The sequence below is a fragment of the Falco cherrug genome, chromosome 12 (genome assembly GCF_023634085.1).
Source record: "Falco cherrug isolate bFalChe1 chromosome 12, bFalChe1.pri, whole genome shotgun sequence".
Lineage (NCBI taxonomy): Eukaryota > Metazoa > Chordata > Aves > Falconiformes > Falconidae > Falco > Falco cherrug.
This window is the reverse complement of record NC_073708.1, coordinates 2,215,478-2,228,735: the sequence shown is the minus strand read 5'-3', so window position 1 is coordinate 2,228,735 and position 13,258 is coordinate 2,215,478. Positions and strand designations below refer to the sequence as shown.

At 37.5% G+C, this 13,258-nt stretch overlaps 1 protein-coding gene across 2 annotated transcripts in view; it reads right to left on the bottom strand.

The window, feature by feature from the left end:
• Positions 1-13,258, bottom strand: part of BRINP3 (BMP/retinoic acid inducible neural specific 3) — a 214,049-nt gene that overhangs the window by 49,691 nt on the left and 151,100 nt on the right. The gene's annotated exons all lie outside the window — the stretch shown is intronic.

Here is a 13,258-nt window from a genome sequence, read left to right as displayed (position 1 = left end):
GTGGGTTTTTTTCTGAAATAACCTGTCTCCTTGTCTTTACTCATCATTTGTCTACACCTGGTTTTAATATCGCTCCAGCCTTCCTTTGGCACAATTCATTTTAACAGCAAGCCAAAATAAACAGATAGCTTTACATAAGGAAAACCAGCAATGCTCAGAGCCAACAAGAAATATTCAGACCAAAAGCTTTCATTGAAAAACACTAAGGGAATATCTCTAGTAACTCCTGCAACCTATTCACCTACAGAAAAGATGACACGCAGCAGCAAAGAAAGTCATCCCACCCTGCTCTGCCAATTTGCTTAACCTCTGTGCCTGTTTCAGCACTGACCTTATCTGCTGATGCTGTAAATAAGCCTACTATTTAATATAAATACTGGTTTATATTTGTTATAGTTTAGAAGCGGGAAAGAAGACTATCAATTAATTTCACACAAAGGCTAAGGAGCGCTGCTAACGCTATTCATTTCAGAACAAAGGCAGCTCTTAAGTAGAACTGTGCAGAGAATAGAAAATCCATTTTGTGAAAGGATTTTTAGCCTTCCAAAATTAGAATGCAACCTAAATCTTTTGAAATTCTCTAAAATTCTCCAAATGTCTCTAATTTATCTGAAATCCTCTAAAAGGAACATTGCAAAGTTTTCTTGTTTTACTTTGCTTTGAATCAGTCAAAATACTTCAACTTGACAGCAAGAGATTTTACATTTTTATGTCAACCTTTAATTTCCTGCTATAGCATGAACGTTATAAAGTAAGGAATGACAAAATAAATGAACATTTCTAAATGAAGGTCAAAGCGCTTTACTGTATTCTGTTAAAATAATATTTTGCAATTATTGAAAGATTATTCCTGATCTGTTTTTGTTTGTGTTTGTTTTTTTTTTTTAAAAAGAAACAGCTTCCTCAATATTTTGTGATATTCTTTAGATAAATCTTTGTCTCTCCTGCACTTCAACTGTCTTCTGTTTAGACTGCAAATTCTTCATAGAAGAGCCTGTCTCTTATTACATCTTTATAGGGCAGTTGGCACAATAGACCTCAAGTTTAATTGTTGTCATGTATTACAAATAATAATAATAAATTTGCTTATGGCTCCAGGGAACTGCATACTCCTTGGAGTCCTCCATGGTAGCTGCAATTAGCATGAGGAGCAAGAGTTCTGGTAGGAAAGATCTCATAATCCCCAACAGTTTATCACACTTTTTATATAATGTATGTGAAAAACCTTCTACACTAAAACAATGTGACAATGGTATTCTAATTCCTTTCCCATAACTATGCCTTTAATTGTAATCAGGGCAATAAATATGACAGCAATTCAAATACCAGTGTCAGCTGTAAATTGAAACCTCAAACCACCAAGCTGGTAGTCTGAGAGAATAAAAAGCAATAGGACCTACATTTCAAATGGCTGGATACGATTGCTGTTCAATAAAGTGCTGCCTCAATATGGTGTAGATATTACTAAGGAGATTTATAAAAGATATATGTTTTTTAAAATATCCTACCATTATTCAAAAGCCTGGAGAAAACAAAGTACTAAAATGAACATATATTTGTTTTTATGTTTCAGTGAATTTTAGCTGTTCATGATGCATTACATAATTTGTCAAAGAAGTAGCAGCTGTGTTCCAAGAAATACATGTTTGAAAATAATCCAATTCAAGGAGGCATAAGACTGCAGCTTGAAACAACCTTATTTCTTCACAGAAAAGATAGTAAAGCTGAATTTTCCTTCCCTTCTCTCCTCCCCATGTAGACTAAATCATTCCACTCTCCCTATAATTAAAACATTTGCTCCTCCAAAATAAATGAGCTCTCCTTTAAACTTGCTGAAGGACAAAGGGAAGGAAAGAAATGTATGTGCTGCATGTGTAAGAGCAGAGAAGCTCGACCCTTACTATGGGACAGGCTACTTGAACTGGTGCAATCCAGCTGCTGTGTGAGCCTCAGGGGAAGCAACTTTTTATGATTCTTTCAGCGGGATAGGCTTGTGGGGCTTTTCCAGTTGGCTTTCCTTTCTGAATTGAGGAATGCTGCAGGAATAGCTCCTCCAAACCCCAGGCTTTGCCAGGAGGAAAGCACAGGTGAAGGTGGAATTGGCAGGGAACAGAGATCTTCTGATGGTTCATTAATACATTGTTTGTGAAGAACTATTCTGCAAATGTTACAGTACTGCTGGTTTTGCATATATGTTACATATGTTTATATATATAGGCATGTTATACGCATATATATATAACTAATGTAAGCAATGTCAACCTGTTATAGGAACAGGACACCACAGATCCTGCCCTCACAAGCCCTGGGATTCTCTTGGTGCCCAGATAACAAGGAAAAAAATTGCAGAGTCAAAATTTGTAGTAAAGATAGAATATCATCATGCAAATCATGGATTAATTCTGAAGTTTTACGAGGCAGGAGACAGTAACCTTCCCTAGACCCTGCTGAGAGCTAGAAGGACTCACATTTCCTATAATCAAGAAGGACTTGTTTCTTATTCTGAATTTAATATGACCTTGACAGCAAGTTCACTTTTCAGAAACCAAAAAGCCAGGCTCCAACAGCTGTCTCTGTAAATCTCAGCATTTGAAGGACATTCCCTTAATCCTGTCAGTTTTTCTTTTGGGTGTGATTTTGGTTCATTGCTCTTTTAAAAATATTTGTATCGCTACCCTTCAAAAGGATGTTCCTTGCAATTCATTGTAAGCTTTCAAGAAATAAACTCTCAAAAATGTATCTATGGGTTATTTTGGAATTTTTTGTAAACATTTTGATCATTTGAACATGGCTTACAAGTATTCCTGCAATATGATTGTTCCAATTTCTATCCAGTGCTAGCTATTATTAACTTTCTATAGCATATAATGTAAATGCATATAATGCAAAGGACATAATTCTTATGCGTAGATTTAGACATAACCTCTGTCACCCCAAAAGTTACCTTACTTGTTCTTGGTCATGCTGGCAACTCCTGCAGTTTGAAACCTGGGTAAGCTGCATAAACACGTAATGTATCACAGAAGGATAGTTCAGGGAAGAGAATGAGTGAAACTGAAAAGTGTTCTTGGAAAACACATTCAAGTAAATAACCCGTGTTAAGCGGTTACAAGAGAAGATGTAAGAAGCTATGAATCAGAACAGACAACGCTGCCCTAGAAGAAAAAAGGGGCCACAGAGTGACATCCCTCTTAATAAAGAAAGTCCAAAGCTGCCAAGGCAGATTGGAATTCCACCAAGAATGAGGTTTTTTGTCACTAGCTTTGAAGGGAATTACATTATGTCCTGTACATGGTGGACATAAGCAGAATTATATTAGATCAAACCTTCTGCTCCTCCTCTTATTACAATGTCATCACAATGTTTAAAGTGCCTGAGAATGCAATGCCATATAAAAGTTTTGTAAGTTGATTTGCCAGGTGCTGGTTTAGCAGGAGTCATATAATGCTTTTAGTTCTGGAACAGGGGCAACAATACTGATGGCACCCGCTTGGCTGTACCTTCATTTTTGGAGTAGGAGATGAACAATTTAGACACGGACTCCCTGAAGAAATTATGCACGTACCACCTGTTCATTTTATTAAAACAGTGACACCTCCACAGGGGTGGGAGAGGTAGGGGCAGGGGGGGAACATTGGTCACAGAAGGAATGACAGCTTGGTGTATCTGTTCATGCTATTGATTACACTTCCTGACAACCACATGGGGAAGTTAATTACTGGGAGGCAAATTAACACCCTTGCAAGATAATAGAGAAAACAATAATTATATTAAGAACTCAGGGGGCTAAGTTTTCTTGGCCTTGAGCCTGAAGCTGTAAGCACTGTTTTAAAGAAAACCACCGCTCTATTGCTCAGGGGCAAATAGTTTGAGCCATATTGATTGAAGTCTTTATTCGCAGTGATTAAAAAGCACCTTCAACTGCCAGTGAGTCTGTTCGGACTTTCACAAGGAGTCTTTCAATTAAGATTTCAAACGAGACTCACTTTGCATCGCAATCGGTCTGTTCTGGTCAGCAGAGAGACAGCCCGTGCTACCTGGCTGACCCGTGCCGCCATGCCTGCTGCGCACTGTGCACAGCGCGCTCACGAGGGCCCTTGCGCCAGCATGTTCTCCCACCCTTCTGAATCAATGGGAACAAAGCTTCTTGGAGAGCCAGCTTAACTTTGTTGATTTTATATGAATAGGAGAAATCCTCCAGCATTCCGTTTTACTTCCAGATTTCATCTGAGCATACGCTACATGCATTGGAATTGAAAGATGGTAACTGGAAAAGCGGTAACGTGCCACCAGACTGTGGTGACAGGGAACTTCCAGTGGAAACTGTCCTCACCGCAAATGACAGCGTGGGGCTCTAAATCTACACTCTGTCTCCAACGCCAAATTAAACCTGGTCATCTTGCAATGTTATTTAAGATTTGGGATCTCAACACCGAGTCTGAAAGTCAGTCTGGGCACTTCTCTTCCATTATAATTGCAAGAAGTTTCTTCTGATCAGAGCGTACATACAGCAACATCTATGTTTAAACTGACATTTCCAAATAAAAGCTGCAGTTACCTTCTGTCCTTTTAATCAGTTTTAGTAATATGGAACAGGTGTAAATGAGACATTTGGTGCACTACCTATGTTTTCAAATGTCTACCTTAGAATGCAGTGCCTCTTTTTCCTTTGTTTTTTTTCCTTTCCTGCTTTTCTCCTGTACCAGAAGGATGATAGGGAAACCTATAAACATCAAGATAATCTTTACCTAGCGATTAAAAGGTAGTCTGAAATTTTTTAAAATAACATCACTGTAGTTTAAACAAGAATTATTGAGGGCATTGCTTAGATCTTAGGGTTCCCTAATTACTCCTATCTTAGGGTTCCCTAATTACTGCTGGTAATAACGGAGAAGGTTATTACCCAGGTTGATGCCCGCATGATGCAGTCATTCTGCAGGCTTGGCAGCTGGGAAGAATTACCTTTTTACTTGTCAGCTAGGTGACTTTGATTTGACGATAGTGAGAGGCAACAAAAGGGAATCCCATGGTGCCCACTTTTGCTAAAGCAGTTTTTGGAAAGAATTTGTGCCAGAGGAATAGCAAAAATCTGTGACTTATTGGGATGGCAAATAAAGTTTTATTGGATTTTTCTGACTACACGGAAGGATTGTTAAGGTTCAACATCACAGACTAAATGCAGACATGCTGTAGTTTTGCTGGATTCATCCATCAGAAAGAACCTGACACACGATAATCATAGTAATATTTTAAAATGCTTCTCTGATGCAGAGGAGGAGAAAGAATGAACCACATGATTGACACTGGTTGCATTCCTTAATGCACCGCTGGGATATATTAATATAATTCGCAATTAAGATGATCCCAGAACTTCAGCTGACAACAGTGTATGAAATTATGAAAAAGCAAGTAATTATCTGATGATGCAAACTTCTTTCCCCCAGGTTTCCTGTGTCTTTATGCTGTGATTCACATTTGATCTTGAAGGTTTGGATTTGTCCTTGGCTCTCATCATAACACATTCTGTCAACCAGATGTCTAAGATTTCTGTCTTCAGCACTGGACAATCTATTTAAATTTATTTACATTATTTAAATTTTTAAAATTTTAACTGTAAATTTATTCTATTTAAATCTATGTTAAAAATTTAACTTTACATTTTGTTTAACTACCTGGTATTGTGTCTGCTTTATTAAAGCATATTTTATTTTTTTTTAGCAAATCAAATAAGTTTGATTACTATCCACGTCTGCTATTTTTTATTTGTTACTCAAATCGACTGAAAGAAAAAAACTTGAAGAGAAGTATTACTATGTGCTTGGCATCTAAGAGTCTCTACATGCAGGAATAATGACTATAAAATTGTCTTTCCTGAGAAAAATTAGGAGAATGGTGTAGATTTTGAGATCAAATATGATCACTTGCTATGGATGTATGCACTGACTGTGTGATTGTCATACCCAGTCTTTGACTTTGGAACAATCTTAGAATTCCTCCTTTACAGCTTCTTTACAGCCTCAATAATCATAAAGACAATGTTGCCCATCTGTAGCAAATTCATAAGGCTAGCAGAGGGTGTAAAGACTTTTCCCCTGAGCATCTGCACTTCCACGTCAGTGCCAATTGTCATTTCCAGTCTTGATTTTACTGCATTTTAGCACAGTTTCCAGGCTAAGCATGGGAAATCACCTTCACTGTAAGAACAGGGATCTTCATCCTTCACAAGAAACAATAACACAGTTTTGAAGCCTGGAGTCAGCACACAGTGCTATTTTATAAAGACATGGAGTAAGACCACAAATGGTGGGTCAGTCTTTTGAGAAGTTGTGACTCAGATGACTCAGATGTCTGTACAGCAAGACCACCATCAATCCCAAAATCCAAAGTATGAATTGAAACATATTCTGTCCTTTAGGAGCATTCAATAGTAAAAATATTGGCCACGATTGCATATGAGTTTCAAATTATTCAGGTCTAGATTAACTTCAAGTGAGAGAACACTAATTCTTCAATTTTTCCAAGACCAACTTCGGACTTCTGTTGCACTTGATTTTAATAAAACAGGTTTGCATATCCATGAAGTAGATGTGCTTGCTGAAGAGAGCCTTTCTTGTTTCAAAGTTGGCATTTTAAAGTATTCTTGTATTTTGTGTAGGAAAATACGAACTGAAGAAGAGACACAGCTCTGTAAGTGTATCATCAAGACATGATGGCTTTCCACATTTTGCAGTTTTGAAGATGGAGACACAAATTCATGATGCTATTAAGTGGATAATTCTCTAAATCTCACTGAAGATTGTGGAATGGTGGAGATGATCTCTCCTATTACTTTCTGTAGATTTTACATAAAAGTAATTATATACAACGCAAATGCTACCCCCCAAAAAAAAGAATGGGATGCCTGAACTTCCTCATCTTCAGTATTACTGATATTTAGTTCAGTAATAAGCTTGTCATCTCCACTGTTAGAACCTGCTTTCTTCAACCCTTTAAATCCCATTCTTTTCTACAAGGGATTTTGGGAACATCATTAATTCCATCATTATAGAGAAATGGAAAAATATAATTGAACTGAGGAAGCAGGACTCTAAAGTCTCAAAAGCAATCTATGCTGATGCAAACAAGAAAACTTTGGTAACTTTCTGTGTAGTGCTATATATTAACTGAGGATTCAGATCTAATTTTTAGGTGAACCTTTCAAAACTGGATTTTTGAGATGATTTAAGTCAGTACATGTAAAGGGTAACCAATGCTCAATAGCAAGACATCCTGGAGTTATTAAGGAATTATGAAATGCTTTAGACATGAAGTCCAAATCCAGTGAATCCAGGGATTTAAGAAGAAATAGCTTGCAACAGCAATTCATTTCAGCTAGTACTTTACAATCAAAGCAGTGGTGCAGGATGGATGTACAATGAAAAATAGTTTCAGCAAATATTAATGTGAGAGTTAGTATTAATTTACTTCGGTTGCACTTATAGCACTTGCACTTTCTGTGATACTGAAAATTACCTTTTGAAATATCCCTATAGACAGATACAGAAGTGATTGAAAAAATCAGAACCCATATTTTGAGAAGTTTGTCTTTTAAAGCTGTAGGATACATTTCAAAATAGTTACAGTATAACTTTTGATATTTAATTATGCCTATGAAAGAAGCACAAACAGTTTTTGTGTTTGGTGGGTCAAACTCTTCAAGGCCCTGAATGGCTCAGGCTCTGATCTAGTTAAGCTGATGCTGAACATCTCAGCACACAAGTCAAATCTGTGAAGTTAATGGGCTACAAATTATTAAAATAAGCACATATTTCACCGCTACACTGAATCACCTTTAAATCCATCTGTGACAGTAAAATTTCTGTCCGATTTGTTGCAGGCCTGCTATTTCCTTCCACAGTATTTTGTATTTAAACTAAATGTTTGAAAGAATAAGTTTTCAATTTCAAGGCTACTTTGAAAACATACCTCATTATATTTGTTGCACGTCTCCTCCTCCTATGCCTTTCAAGGAAATATTCCAAAAGAGATTTTGTTGCCTTCAAATGCAAAAGGAAATCAGCTCCTCAGCACTTGGGAAATATGCAAAGACAAGGCAGCAAGCTGCCATTGCATGTGAGCTATGTGAAAATAAATGCTTGTACAGAAGATTTTATTTTCATGTTTCCAGGAGGTCTCATAAATGCTAGCAATAAAAAAAGAAATTACAAAAATGCACTTTTGCCATCTTCTATTGTTTGAGCAACCCTATCAGCCATGTTCGTATTTATTTTTATAGCCTTTTTAATTTAGAAAAATGAAATCAAGTTGCAACATGGACTGTTACAAATTTATTTTAGATATCACTGAGCAGACCACCTTAAAAGAAAATTGCTGTCATTTAAATTGTTTAAATGAAGAGGCCAGATTTCCAAAGGCACATAGCAGCCAGTCACACCAGGATTATGGCACAGACAATGCATGATCATATTCTTATCACTTGCTGTCAGAATCCAGAGCCTGTGGATGTTTTTGTGCGTCATGTGGGTCATAATCTCTGTAAAATGCTAAGTTGCCAGTCACTCACTGACAGAGTTAGAACTTGCTTCTTTGTGCGTTAAGTCTTGCCAAGAGAGTCCCCAAAACTTCCAAAATCAGTGATGTTTAACAACACAGCATATTCACTAACACCATCTCCAACACAGCTGTAACCATAGGCTGTGAGAGTCCTACATATTTCGAAAATTTTAGATTTTTTCCAAGGAATCTTTTGACCCTCTGTACTGTGTGAAACTAATTACCACTTGAGCAGTTAGGTCAAAGCTTGCTCCTGAAAGGGCAAGATAAAGTTTACTGATAGGATGAAGCAGGAGAAGGAGCTGGACAAGTACCTGCTCCTACTATTAGAGGCAGAAGGGGTACAGGAAAAAAGGCAACATTAAAAGAACAACACATTAAAAAGGTGGGGAGGGCTGCAGGCATACTAGCGAGGATTGCAGTGCTTTAACGTAGGTGGATTCCATATTCTGGAATCTCAATGAAATGTGGTTTGTGATGACAGCAAGTCAACTAGATTATCTAGTCATCCTTTTAAGCTGCACATTGCTGCAAAAGCCTAGTTCCATGAACATTAAGAAAGGATAAACGAAACGCTGCTTGTCTCCATTACAGGTGAAATGTCTAGGCCATGTGGTAGATGATAAGAACACAGCTTCTTGGAATGATGTTCTCAGAGAAAACTTTGTTTTCACATTAATTCAGCCAAAGGCCTCAAGAAACTAATGAAATTTGTTAATAAAGGTTGAACAGCTTTAGTATAGGTTTTTGATAAGGAAACAGCTGCTCATTTGCAAGGGTACTAAGCTGAGTCTGGAGGCCACAAGATATGGTAAAGAATAAGCAGATGCTTCAGACTAAACAATTCAAGTAGCCCTTGAAACTTCTTTGAGAACTTAGTACATACCCTGATGTTAAGAGGTTACACGAAGCTCATTGAGTTAATAGTGATCAAGTATGTATTGCTGGAGGGCAGCTAGAGAGATGAAAAAGGCAGCCAGATTTACTGAGAGATAAATAACATACTGCTCCATGTCCGCCAAAATAAGATTTGAGTAGTTAAAAGCTGCCAGAAGAGCCTGAGTGAAATGAAATCTGCACATAAGGATGGATGAATGACACATTCTGAACTGGAATGTTTGGTCATCTGATCTGTGATAATCAGGGTTGCTCAAGAGGAAATTGTCACTACCAGCAAATCCAACCTGCAGACCAGAGTCCTTCTATGTGAAGTCAGCCTGGTGTCCATCAGGACCCCCAGGTCCTTTTCTGCCAAGCTGCGTTCCAGCTGGGTGGCCCCAGCATGTCCTGGTGCCGGGCGCAGGGCTCCCTGGGTGCAGGGCTTTGCATTTCTGGCTGAACTTCACGAGGTTCCTGATGTGGTACATGCTTTCTTTTCACCCAACATTACATTCGCCTCAAAGGTCCCCTTGTTGCAGTTCGACTTGCGTGTATAGAGCGGTCATACGAGGTTATTGCCTTTTTGCAGCTGTATATTGTAGTGTTCAGGACCTTTGACTTTTAAGTAAGTACACACATTTTTCTTTCACATCTCATAATTTAAAAGGCAAAACAATAACATAAACTGCCTAATTTGGAAGAGAACAGTAGGCTGTAGAGAAAAGAGTCCTATTCATGGTTTGGGGGTTTCTTTTCTTCTGCTTTTTTTGGTTTGTTTTTTATTTTTTCCTCTGGAAATTCAGATGGAGGGTTTCAAAGACACAAACTAAATTTAGCTACCCATTGATTTCAAATGGGATTTGGGCACTGAAGAAGTACCATTTTTTTGTTTTAAAAAATCTGTTCCTCTGTTGTTTTATCTTGAACAGACAGAAGGAGAGATATCACCGACAGTAAACAAACCATCTTAAATAGAATATTTTCTTTTTCCATTTAGGTTAAATTCTGGCCACAGATAATTTGCATGACCTCAGGTGAACCCAGTAAGTATTCAGGTCTCCATGAGGGGAAAAAATTTGTTTCTGGATTCAGAGGACTATTTTGTTATATGTAAGGTAAGGAAGGGTTTGGAAGGCAGAAAAATTAGAAAGTTACTACACTTGTATTTAACTTTTCTTGAACCTGGAATTCATACTGTCAAAGAATGGAATTCATTCACTCACTTTTCTGCAGTTAGCAGCAGATTATATGAACCAGTTGTCAATGATCTGTATTATCCTGTCCCTTGTCGACTCAGACTCTAATTACTAAATAATCTGCCCTTCTTTTATCACCTAATTTGGAAGAAAGTAGTAGGCTGTAGAGAAAACAACTCTTTTCTAGCTAATTTATTTTTATTTTAAATTGATTTGCATAAAACAACATGCTCTTATCTCAGAAGCTTTAGACAAAGACTGAAGGATATATATCCCACATCAAAGTTATAAAACATGAATTTCATTTAATAAAGGGTACTTTTGTTCTCAGAATATGCTATTAACATGAATCAGATCATGCTGATATTTGTTAATAGTGTTTTTCATAGTTTAAATGTTGCACAGGCTTTGAATTTCTCAGGATGTGTCTCAGCAATCACTGTGGCTAGAAATGCTTGCAGACCACGTGTGACAGTACTCGAAGAGCTGTTCAGATGGTAATATATAAATTATAGGGGGGAGGTGAATGGGCATTGACTAACCTATCTATCAAAGGTTTACATGCCAACTGTTTTTTGACAAAATACAGATCCATACACGTACAAGGTTACCTATCCCATCTTTCCATTATCTGTATTCAAAACAGTTTATAAGGTAAAAGCAGAGATTTTGTTAGATACCTATGAGATGTGGAAGTCATGTTTTCTATGTTTTTTAGATTAAAAATTCTTTCAATAAATCTAAGGCTAAAAGAATGGGTATGGCATATGCTAATAATCTCTATTTCACACTTTTACTAACCACGCCTACTAACAATTACCTAATCGACAGATGTATGTGAAGTTTCCATTTTAGTGAATCACACGGCATAGCTAAAGAGCCTTTTTAAAAATCTAACTCTTACCCATTTTTCCCCTGACATTCATGTCTTGATCCTAAATATAGGACTATACGTGTAGCTGACAGCTATTCAAACTTGTAAGTGATGTGATGCCCCTATACAGCTTGCTGTAAGAATCCTCCACAGGTTCAGATATGTGTGCTCTTTCTGCTTAACTAAAATTGGTATTAAGTAGGTGCCATCAAATGACATTCTTCAGCCGCTAAACAGTGTAACAGCCCATTCAAATAGGACAAACTATGGTAAACAAAACTGTGCCCTTCTGCAAAGTCAATATGTTTGTCCTAATTTGCAAAGTAGTAAATGATAGCATGGCTCCATAAATGCTTAAAGATGTCACAATAGTCATCGAGAAAATGCCACAAATGTACATAAAAACAAAACATGGATTCATGCTTTTGTAATTAAAGAACTCTGTGATCCTCCGAGGAGAAATATTGTAAGTTCTGGTGTTCTCACGCAAAAAGAGACCAGGCTGAGAAAAGCTCCTGAGATCTTCCAAACACTCGGATGTAGGCATCAGATCTCACTAAAGGTTATGACGGCAATTTCAGCTGATATAGGGACTTCTGAAATTCTCAACCTTGAGCTGAGAAATCAGACTTTAACATTAAAACAACAGCAAAAAACTGAGTGTATACAATGCACTGTTCCCAGTTAAGTATTGTACTGATACTTCTTCTCTCCTAAACTCTCACCATGGCCACTGTACAGTCTTCTTCCCTCTCTTCTGCTGACTCATTCTCTTTCTCCAACACAACTCACTAAAAATTGTGGGGTTTTATATTTTTTTTTCTGCTTCTTCCTTATCTCCCTCATTTTTTAATTTTTTTTTTCCCCTCGGTGATTTTTCCCAGGTCTGCTGAGCTCTCCTTACTTTTCCCACCATCTGGCTAGACAGCTGTTGCTGATACTACTGAGTGAGTGAGTTGTGAAAACAGTTGTTCAGAAGCTGATTTTACCTGCGGTTCCCATTCTCTACGGGACTGGAAGTTCTGATGATCAGGACAGATGAAATGATGTATGAAACAAAGCTTGATGCTTTGAAGAAAACTCATGTGGCACAAATGTGTTGTAGTGACAACATGGATAAATCCAGTTTAAACAGAAATCATACAAAGAAGCAAGCTGCCAACTACAATGAAATGAACTATTAACTACTTGGTAAATCAAGGGCCGGCTATGCTTTCCAAGCCAGCTTCATGGTATTGCTGGAGGGACAGGATAAGGGGGAGGTGCCACAGAAACTTGGACCCAACACTGAAAAATGGATGTGAAATGAATCAGCTCTTTCAGCTGCATTACAGAACAAAAATACAGAATACCCATATAAAGTCTGCAACCTGGCTTTGTTCCTCATTTGTTCTGCTTTCTGCCTGCTCCAGTAAACCTCTTGCTCCAATAGGGACCAAGTTCTCACAGGCTTGGGCTCCACAAAGTATAGCAGATATTGTACAGAATCACAGAATTACACAGTTCTATGAATTCTAGAATATAGGAGATTACTCAAACACAGCTGCCTAAATCCTAATGCAATTACAGACTGCTGATCATCCCAATGTGAGGACACTTACTATCAGAAAGTTATAATAATTAAGACTGAGATCCAGGATGCACTTAAAAATGTTTAGCTCTAGATGTACAAACCATGCTGGAAATTTCAGATGGAGTCTGTTGTATAAATACTTTTTCTGAGATACAGCCAAACAGACAAAAATTTTACAAAACA